Raw genomic sequence first — 10871 nt, 5'->3', positions numbered from 1 at the left:
ATCCTAACACTTCTATTACTCTGAAATCTACCCACATTTATATACCACATCCTTAGTTAAAAGAAAGTACTTGTGCTGTGTATAAACTATAATTTATTACTTTAAATTTCCTTATAAAATAAAACACATGACGACTGCGTAAGAGACCAATAATTTTTTTTATTTCGAGAGGGCGACATGATGAAATAGAACTAATTGTATTATTAATATGCAGAACTTCTACTATTTATGTATCTTTACATTCTTATTACTCTAGTAGCTAGATCAACTTTCGTATGCACTTTGAGGTCCAGAGAATTTGACTTCAGAAATTGGTTTAGGGTGGTCAAACAATCATTTTTGGCTTGGTTACACATTTTGAAAATGTGGCGAAAGGTCAAAAGGTCAGGGTGAAAGGTCATAAGACCAAACACCAATATGTCCTTAAATCTGAACAACCACTGGTCACAGCGAAGTAATTTTGGTCTCAAATTGATCAGAATGTATACATTTATATTCAGTCTAATGGGACATTTTAGTTTAAAATGACCGGAAATGCCATTTCTGACCTTTGACCTACAACCCAGGGCATGTATTTATCTCCGTAACTACTGGTCGTAGACACTTGAATTTGGTTTTAAATTGTTCGAAATATATATTTTGTTATTTGAAAAACATTTTGAAAAATGTTACAAAAGGTCAAAGGGTCAGGGTCAAGGGTTATATAAACAAATAAATAAAGGTACTTGTATCTCGGCAACCACTGGTCGCAGCAAGTCAATTTTGGTCTCAAAATGTTCAGAAGGCATGCATTTATATTCCGTCTAATGGGGCATTTTAGTAAAAAATGATCAGAAATGCCATTTCTGACCTTTGACCCACATACCAGGGCATCTTCATATCTCTGTAAGTACTGGTTGTAGAAACTTAAATTTGGTATCAAATTGTTCGAAATATACATATTTACATTCATTGTAATAGAAAATGTGGTTAAAAGATGAACAGAAAATACTATTACAATGTTTCAAACAAAAAACATATCTCTACACAACTTATCCTTAGACAGTAATGTTATGCAATATGATACTTTAAATTGTTTCAATTTCAAGTAGGCCTACTAGTTATTGCTGTCCACGAGAACATTTTGATATAAACGTCAAGCTCAACAGTTCTTTTCAGAATGCTAGAAGTAACTTGCCATGTGTATCCGATTAAACGCCCCGGGCATTTATTGTTCAAAGGGGTTTTTAGGGGGAGGGGAGAGGCATCTTTACTTGGGGTATAATATGGTAACATGTATAATCAAATAAATACCACCTAGATGTAAAAAAATACAGCACAATAAATATAAAAAAATTATAACATTATGTCAAAATGCTTGGTAAATTGTAGATTATGGTAATTAATGAAATGTGTTGTGATACAATTATTTTGTAAATGCATGTGGCGGAGCGTTTATTCCACATGATGTTCTATTGGAGGGAATGGAGGCTTTTATTCAAAGCGGGTGTTAATTCGAATAAATACTCGAGCTCAACAGTTAAGAATGCTAGAAGTAACTTACTATAGTTACCCGAATAAAAGGTCCGGGCATTTAGTTATTCAGTGAAGGCGTTTATTTTGTTTGGGTGTAATAATGGTAACATGTATAATCAAATAAATACACCCCAGAAAAAAAAAAATTAATATAATAAGAATAATAACTGGATTAAACCTCATTCTATCCTGTTGCAAGTACAATCATGTAATAAAAGGTATCACAGACAACTATAATAGACCAATTCATTGTCATTATTCCGTAACACTGTTGCATTCATAATATTTTTGAATTTTACCGACAAAACTTATACATAATATGTATAAGTTTTGTCGGTGTATATTATACATGTCTGTTCCCAGTGTAGATAATAAAACAATATATGTTTCTGGAGATTTATTATCAATACCACTAGAAACGTTGACATGTTTTAGGTACTGAATTCATTGACAATAAAAGCATCAGAAGTTATCATGATAAAATCATACTACAACACTATACTACAGTACACAAGGGTGTTTTCAGGAAAGCTGGACATATTGTACAATAGTAATGAAGCTATGTATTGGCATTTAAAAATATGCAAAAGATTGTTGTCAAATTGTAGTCACAAACAAACAGATGATAGAATGAAGATCCATTATGAGTGCAATTGTGTCAGGATAATGATATGTCATTGTTTTATATCATTATACTGGCACCTGGAAGAGAACATCCATTTAATGTTATCTATGACAGTGTCACTTTTATTCTAAAAGACAGAAACATTTCGTTAAAAAGCATAAAGAAGAAAACGAATCATGTAAAGTACCTTTTATCAGTTGAGAAACGAATCATAATTATTAAAATTAGAGTATTTATTCGAATTAACACCCGCTTTGAATAAAAGCCTCTCTCAAATAAACGCCACCATTCCCTCTAATAGAACACCATGTGGAATACGCCCGCCACATGCATTTACACAATAATTGTATCACAACACATTACATTAACTACCATAATCTACAATTTACCAAGCATTTTTTTCACTTTTTGATATTAATTGTGCTGTATTTTTTTTTACATCTAGGTGGTATTTATTTGATTATACATATTACGATATAATACCACAAATAAAGATGCCTCCCCTGCCCCTAAAAACCACTTTGAACAATAAATGCCCGGGGAGTTTAATCGGATACACATGGCATGTTACTTCTATAGCATTCTGAAAAGAACTGTTGAGTTTGACGTTTCTATCAAAATGTTCTTGGGGACAGCAATAACTAGTACTTGAAATTGAAACAATTTAAAGTATCATATTGCATAACATTACTGTCTAAGGATAAGTTATGTAGAGATATGTTTTTTGTTTGAAACATTAGTAATAGTATTTCTGTTCATCTTTTAACCACATTTTCTATTACAATGAATGTAAATATGTATATTTCGAACAATTTGATACCAAATTTAAGTTTCTACGACCAGTACTTACAGAGATATGAAGATGCCATGATATGTGGGTCAAAGGTCAGAAATGGCATTTCTGATCATTTTTGACTAAAATATCCCATTAGATTGAATATGAAAGCATGCCTTTTGAACATTTTGAGACTAAAATTGACTTGCTGCGACGAGTGGTTGCCGAGATACAAGTATCTATTTTCATTTGTTCATATAACCTTTGACCTTGACCCTTTGACCTTTTGTAACATTTTTAAAAATGTGCTACAAATAATAAATATTTATTTCAAACAATTTAAGACCAAATTTAAGTGTCTACAATCAGTAGTTACGGAGATACATACATGCCCTGAGGTGTGGCAGAAATGGCATTTCCGGTTATTTTTGACTAAAATGTCCCATTAGACTGAATATAAATGTATACCTTCTGATCAATTTGAGACCAAAATTACTTCGCTGTGACCAGTGGTTGTTGAGATTTAAGGACATATTGGTGTTTGGTCTTATGACCTTTCACCCTGACCTTTTGACCTTTCGCCACATTTTCAAAATGTGTAACCAAGCCAAAAATGATTGTTTGACCACCCTAAACCAATTTCTGAAGTCAAATTCTCTGGACCTCAAAGTGCATACGCAAGTTGATCTAGCTACTAGAGTATATCGTCTTCATTTACATTTACCTACAGTTTAAAAAGAAAAATTTAAAACATGGTTCGTAACCATTTCATTCACATTGGTCTCTTTGCACTATATGAAAATTCTCAATCACGAATGCAGCTCAGTATATTATTTGATACTGACTTATTTCATTGGGCTGGTTACTGTAAGACAGTCATCAATAAAAAATTCAATTTAAATTTCTTTAAGACGTCTTCAAAAAAATTCTATATAAATTGATAACTTCTCTCGATCATTTTCTCGGTTGAACTCTGAGCTTATAAAGTTATACCCACCCGTCGAAGACGGGTACTGCTGCTAGTACATTGATAAATAACAGTGCAAAACAATTAATGTTTTAAAACGTACAGTATGTGCTTATGACGTAAAATACAAACTTAAATTAATTCTTCAAGTTAATATAAATTACTGGTTCTCCTCTATTTTCATTTAGATGTCCGTTGAACGTGATAGTATAGAACTGGTGTTATCAAAGATAGGTCCTATTTTGTTGTTCAAACTCTTCTTCACTGCACGTCTTACCTGCAATATAAGTGAAATAAAACACATTTGCTTATAGTGCACATGTGACAATCGTGTTAATTGTTTCACAAAACAAAAGGTAATTAAGTATTCATGATTTCTGCCTTAATTGGATAGGGAAAAAAATAATGCGTCCTGGGCTCATTTGTTATACGTATGGAACGCCATATGTGAAACTAGTAATACTGATTATCACGGTTTGTACGCGCACGTTAATTACCTCATTGCTAAAGAAGCACTGTGTCAGCCAAATAAAGAATCCCTGCGTGCTATTTAAAATAACGAATATGTATTGCATTGTCTCAGAATCATCAAAAATGATGATTATACCAAACATCCAAGGAATTCCAACGACTGGAGTAACGGTCAGCAAACCTCCTATCATGGTTCTGTTTAATTTAAAATAGATGTACATTAAGAAAATGTCAAATCAATGCTGCTCATAATAAAACAGTATTCTACTTAAACTGCGTCAACAAAAGTACGTAGGCTACCGGTATATATATTTAATTGTCAAATAAATGCTGCTCGACATTTAGTTATTCTTATAATAAAACGGTATTCTATTTAAGCTGCGCCAACAAAAGTACGTAGGCTACATATATTCAATTCAATTCAATTTAACATTTATTTCTTTCAATACAACAATAAAAAAGAACATCTTTTTAATTTACAAATATTTTATGAGAATAAAACAAACTGGAAAAGAACGATGTGTCTTTAAAATGGTAATACATTTCTTTTGAGTTTTGAAAGTGGCAAAGTCCCAAAAGGTAAAATCAAAAGGAAAATATCGTAGCTCAATTGAATATCTTTTGAGTGTATTTTAAAATTACCTCAGCCGTTTAAGAGAGTCAATGTCATTTTTACTCTGATTTGGTAGCTTAGACTTCTTGTAAATTAAAACCCCAACAACAGTCATCTGAACAAGAACAATCTACAAAATAAAATGTAAAACAGCACATTGATAGCGTATGTTATGGTGAATATGTAATTTCCAAATTCTTCACCTCTCATATCACCGATACTGAGTAATATACATTGAACAATATTTACCATGATAGTAATACAGACACAAGAAATAAAAGTCCATATTGCACCCGAGTCAGTGTCCAACCAACATCTAATGAGTTTTTAAAAATATACAGAAAGTTTATTTAATTAAAAAATACTATTGCATTCAATTACAAACTCATAAATTACATTAAGCATCGAATATGCAATATTTTTACAACTAAACAAATGCGATTCATGTTTATGGAACAAACTTGTCATACAATTCGAACATTCCAGGTTCCGGTCAATTGTTGTCGGTCTAATTTATTTATGTATTACAAATTTAGAAAAAGCAGACAAAAGTCTGAAAATATTGTATTACAAAGATTGAAACATTAAAAATGAATGATTCTCCTTCATTATTGTTGCTGATGGGTTATGGTGATCGGTGAATTAAACGTGCGTCAAAATGCTGATAATTGTACATTTGTTGTACGCGCGCGTTCATTCGCGGTACGCGTGTACGCTCAGATCAATTGTGTAAAAAGGATTTACCCATCAGATGCGTAGTTTTCTCTTGTTGCGCACGCAGTTATGAGAACAACAATACCGGGTGCAATCCAACCGATGTAACGACAGTAAACAAATCGTTTTTCATGATCCATAAATGAGTGTTTAATCTTTATGTATATATCTGTTGACATAATCAACATCCAAAAGAACGCTACCATCAAGCTGTAGTGAAGACATCCAGCAAGGAAAGCACACGCAAATTGATTACGAATCTATTAGGGAAAAAAATGTCACAATTTGTCTGTGCATTGCATGTGCACTAGTTTTTAGACTGTAAATAAATTTGTTATAGAGTATCGTGTTAATGATAATCTCTAATGATAAAAAAATGTAACATCATAAATGAATCAGCATAGAGTTTCTATAAACTTTTCAAAACGACTTATATCCGAAAAAAGGGAGAACTCACATTTAGATTTAAGAAAGGAAAGAACAAATGCATCAAAAGTAAAGCGATTACCAGATGACGTAACAACCTATATCTGTCGGAATTTCTCAATTCTCTGAAATAAAAACATATAACAAAGTATGTGTATTAAACAAACTAAAATTAAAAAATGACCAATATTAAAATAATAAAAGACATCATGAATTTGAATTAACTCTGTCGTGTGTAGTTTTGTTTATTCCACGAACACAGGCAAAAGAAAACAAACTCGTTCACAATTAAAATTAAGAAGTTGATTATAGGAATCGAATTGAAGTAGTGACTGAATTCAGAATTAATATTAACACGTTAAACAGACACAGAATTCAAACTAATTTTATGAAAAGTGGGACCTATAGTATAAGCCTTTTGTTGCTTTACAGGCCTATGGATAAAAATGCCGCGATTTACTTTCGATAACAGCGACGCAATTTCCAATTAGCTTACCTTATGCTGATTATCGTAATAAGCGTTATTATGAGAAAAACACTAGACATTCCAATTGTGATGTTTGTAAGCATAGATATTGCCCTCTTCTCATTTTGTGATTTTTTCTAAATAACCAAAAAAAAAAATGATTAGGGCACTAATGAAGTGTATTTAATTTTGTATTTTGCATTTTAACCTTTACAAAAAAGACGTTTTTTGTCAAGTGAGGCCATTAAAAGAATAATAGCTTATTAATATTTTCTCAGTGACATCTTTTTATTTATTGTCATGGTTGCCTAGCGATACGTGCAAATCTTTTAATTTTAACAAAATATGGCTATTTGTATATGTTTAATTTACTAACTGTTATCATAAAAATACTATACCATTCATCACTATATACTAGTTAATTAGTGTATTTTGTACTGGTGAAACCAGGCTTAAAGCTCTATATTGAGCTTATTTGGTCTTTTCCAGGCTTTGCATTTTTTTATTTAATACTTATTATGTAAAAATATTAAGTTTGATGCATTGTGAAATAAAAACGAACGAACGAACGAACGAACTAACGATTCTATTTGTTTCACCAGGTTTTTCGTTATAATATTACATTGGTATAGCAACATAAACAAATATTTGACTGAGTAAAGTTTTAATCTCACATAGTTCGGTTTCATGAGAACCACAAATGACGTCAGGTGATTGCATGTACACGTCACACCACTGATGACATAATCGTAATGGTACACCGTTAAACATCCCTCTGTTGACCATGTCCTAAAATTAATAAAAATCGTCACCTTTACCTTACAAGAAATATAGTAGGCCTACTAATCCATCAGATATTTTGCCCTACTATGATGTAATATAATAAAATAAACAAAGATAAGTTTACATACGAATTAGGTCTTCCATGTGTAAAATGGCAAACTGGTAAATATAAAATATCCGTTTCGTTTTCTGTAGCTAAATTCTTCAACGTAATATTATTGAACACTATCTCGCATTCCGTACTGATAGACTTGTTATTTTTGTTGTAAACGATAACTTCCACAATGTCAGAGGCGCTTGGGAGAAATTCTCCTTCTCTGAAAATAGAAGTTTATATATAATAGAATAATAGAAATATTTTTAAGTAAGTTCACATTATGAAAATATCGACAGTACTTGAAGATCTGGATAGTTATAGTAAAAGAACAAAATGGGTTGTCTTTTATTATAATGTATTCAATAATAGTTCAATTATACCGCGTTGAAGCACCGGTTCTCGTCAGATCAAGGGTTGCCATTCTGGTCGATAGGAGACCGTCTGGAATCAATGCGGGTGATGTATATTCCGGAGATCTAGAGTAATTGTGTAATAAATACTATAGGACGCATGTGATAGATATAGGTGACCGAGCATATCTTTACCATACTAAGTGTATCCACCAAGATGATTTTCTCTCATTTACTCGCCCTTCGGATTGGACGGAAAGCCGTTGGTCCCGTGTATATAGTGTATGTTAAAGAACTTAGTATTCGCAAAGAGTAGGGGGCTGATCTGATAGGCGCTGCACTGCTGACTGCCGTGGGTCCGCGGAGGGCTCAATTCGAATTTCTTCAGTTTCCGGTTAAGTCTCAAACCTTTAACGTTCAATCATTTACCATTAAACTTACACAGTTTTCCGTTTATTTATTGGTTCTGCTTCAGTCAATCTTGCAACAAGTTTGTATGGTCCATCTGAAAAATCGATTAGTTAGGCCTTTATTTTCGAAAACCTTCTCCCGAGCTCTATGGGTTCACAAAGTTGGGTTATATGGAGTACACTAGACACTGGAGTGAATCTACCTATTTAAATTCAATTAGATCATAGTCTAACGAGCAGTTGATTAATAAGTAAATGAAAATTAAGAAAACTGAAAGTACAGCCTATTACATTTATGTTTAATTTAAGTACGTACTTATTTTTACTTCTCATTTTTCTTTACTGACCTTTGACACTCTCTTTAGCCGTAGTAGAAACTTTGACAATTGTTGTTTCAGAAACAACAATAATAGAAAAATTTGGTAATTCAGCTTCAAAATTGACTGAAATATAATGTGAAATTATACAGTACAGAAATAAAACTAATAATTTGATTTGCTATTATACAGTAGGCCTACAGAAATAAAACAAATAATTTGAATTACTATTATTTCTGTAGGATTTGTGATAACCTATAGGTTCGTGTTGATTTACTATGTTATAATAATGGCGCTTGATGAATTATATCAGAATATGTCATCATCGACAAGACAGGGTAGGACTACAGAAAAAGAACTTACCGTCAGTTGAGAGAATTGTCTCTTGTATGGTCGTAACTTCATCGGCGTTTTCAGTCGAGTCACTTGTTGTTACTGTGGTTACGGTTAGGTCAGTATTGAGTTCGTGGTTGTCTTTAACAGTTCTTCTTTCTTCAACATTTAAAATGGAAGTTATTTGTTGGGTAGAAAGTTCATTCGAGTTTGTTGTGCTGCCGCTGACACCAAGAAGAGAATTCGATGGTGATGCGGTATCTTCAACTTCTAGCATATCTACAATCAACGTAGAGTTTGTTACCGAAATTTAGGAAGATTGTAATTCTTGGAACTTACTGTAAGTTCTTTCTTTAGAACCTTTACAAATGTCTAAAACAAATTACATAAATGTTGCAATGTGTTAAAATCATTTTAAAGATGGTTGTCGTGGGTTATAACATTATTTGTGGACTATTTACACCACAAATAAGAAAGGGTACTTAATTTGTTGTTTCTTTTTTATCATTTAAAGGTAGTTGGGTTATAAGATAATTATTAATACTACAGGTACTATACAAAAAAAATGTGTTTTTGTAGTGTGTCCTGTAAAAAAGTGGTTAGATTGAAACGTTTCCAGCGCCTGCTGGTTTACGGCTCTGGTTCAGAACATGCATATTAATTCCTTTCTCTTCCGAAACTATTGTGTGGTTTGATATTATTTTAGTAGAGATTTTATTAAATGATGTCTATGTTTTTGCTTACGACAGTTTTCTTCATCTGAATTGTCTTCACAATCATTAATGTTATTGCATACTGAGTTTTCAACAATACATTGTCCACTTGTACATCGATATTGGAATTCATTACACTCATAGTTACCTAAAAAATGTAATGTTTTCTATATTTTATTGTACTGTACGGTCTCTCTCTAAAGCATTGTTCCCACTAGCGACGCAACGTAACGCAGCCCACGCAACGTAAAGCGTGGTTCCCACTAGAACGTAACGCAAGGACGTAAACGCAACGCAAGCGTTTTAACCAATGACAAGCGAAGTTACAGACGGTTAGCAATCACACGGGAATAAGCCATCGCTTGTGATTGGTCAATTCACTGGGTGAGTGGCCGAGCGGTTAAGACAGTGGAACCGTAATCACGTAGCCATAACATCGGCAGAGGTTCGAGGCTCACTCACTCCATGGTTCTGGTGGTAGAACGAGTCTTCTCGGATAAGGACTATAAACCGTAGGTCCAGTGTACACAACTTGCTCGTGTGCACTTTAAAGAACCTAGTACATCTTTCGAGACGAGTAGGGGGTTACCCCGGTGTATTAGTACATCACAGCCACTGATCACCAACTGGGCCCTCTGGGAGACCAGTCTTTGACTGAAGAGGTTACCCAGTATAAATATATATTTCAATCAATCAATCACTTGCGTTGCGTTACGTCCTTGCGTTGCGTCGCTAGTGGGAACCACGCTTAAGACAATAGTGTGGACCATGCTGTAGCGTGATGTTTGCAGCACTGTTTCGTCGATACGTCGCTGCGTTGCGTTCTAGTGGGAACCACGCTTTATACCTCTGCGTTGATAGCTTCAATATAGCATCGATACACCTCAGATATAACTTCAATAGGTTTCACAGTTTATTTAACTTGACCTCCTATAGGTTTTTTAACTGGTGTATTTTTTTGCATTTATACGTAGAAGAAGTAAACGTAACCAACCTATGCAACTTCAATTTCATTTAAAAAAGAGCTTGTAATCATAGTTACTTACCACTGCTGCAGAACAATCCGAGACTGCATTGAGCTATGCACACCATTGCCTTGGGTATGCAATATCCACAATCGAACTGATATTCATTACATTCACCATAATCTATTGATTAACAAAGTTCAAAAATCTATTATTCAATAAGATAATACCTGGCCAACAGTTAATATATTGGACAACAAACTCCCTGTTTTCACTTATTGCTTCCCAATCTTCTTGCCCCGTGTTCATTCCTGTCCCGTGTTCATTTTCT

Source organism: Antedon mediterranea, chromosome 10 (assembly GCF_964355755.1).
Source record: "Antedon mediterranea chromosome 10, ecAntMedi1.1, whole genome shotgun sequence".
NCBI lineage: Eukaryota > Metazoa > Echinodermata > Crinoidea > Comatulida > Antedonidae > Antedon > Antedon mediterranea.
The sequence above is the reverse complement of the archived record's forward strand: the minus strand, read 5'-3'. Positions refer to the sequence as shown.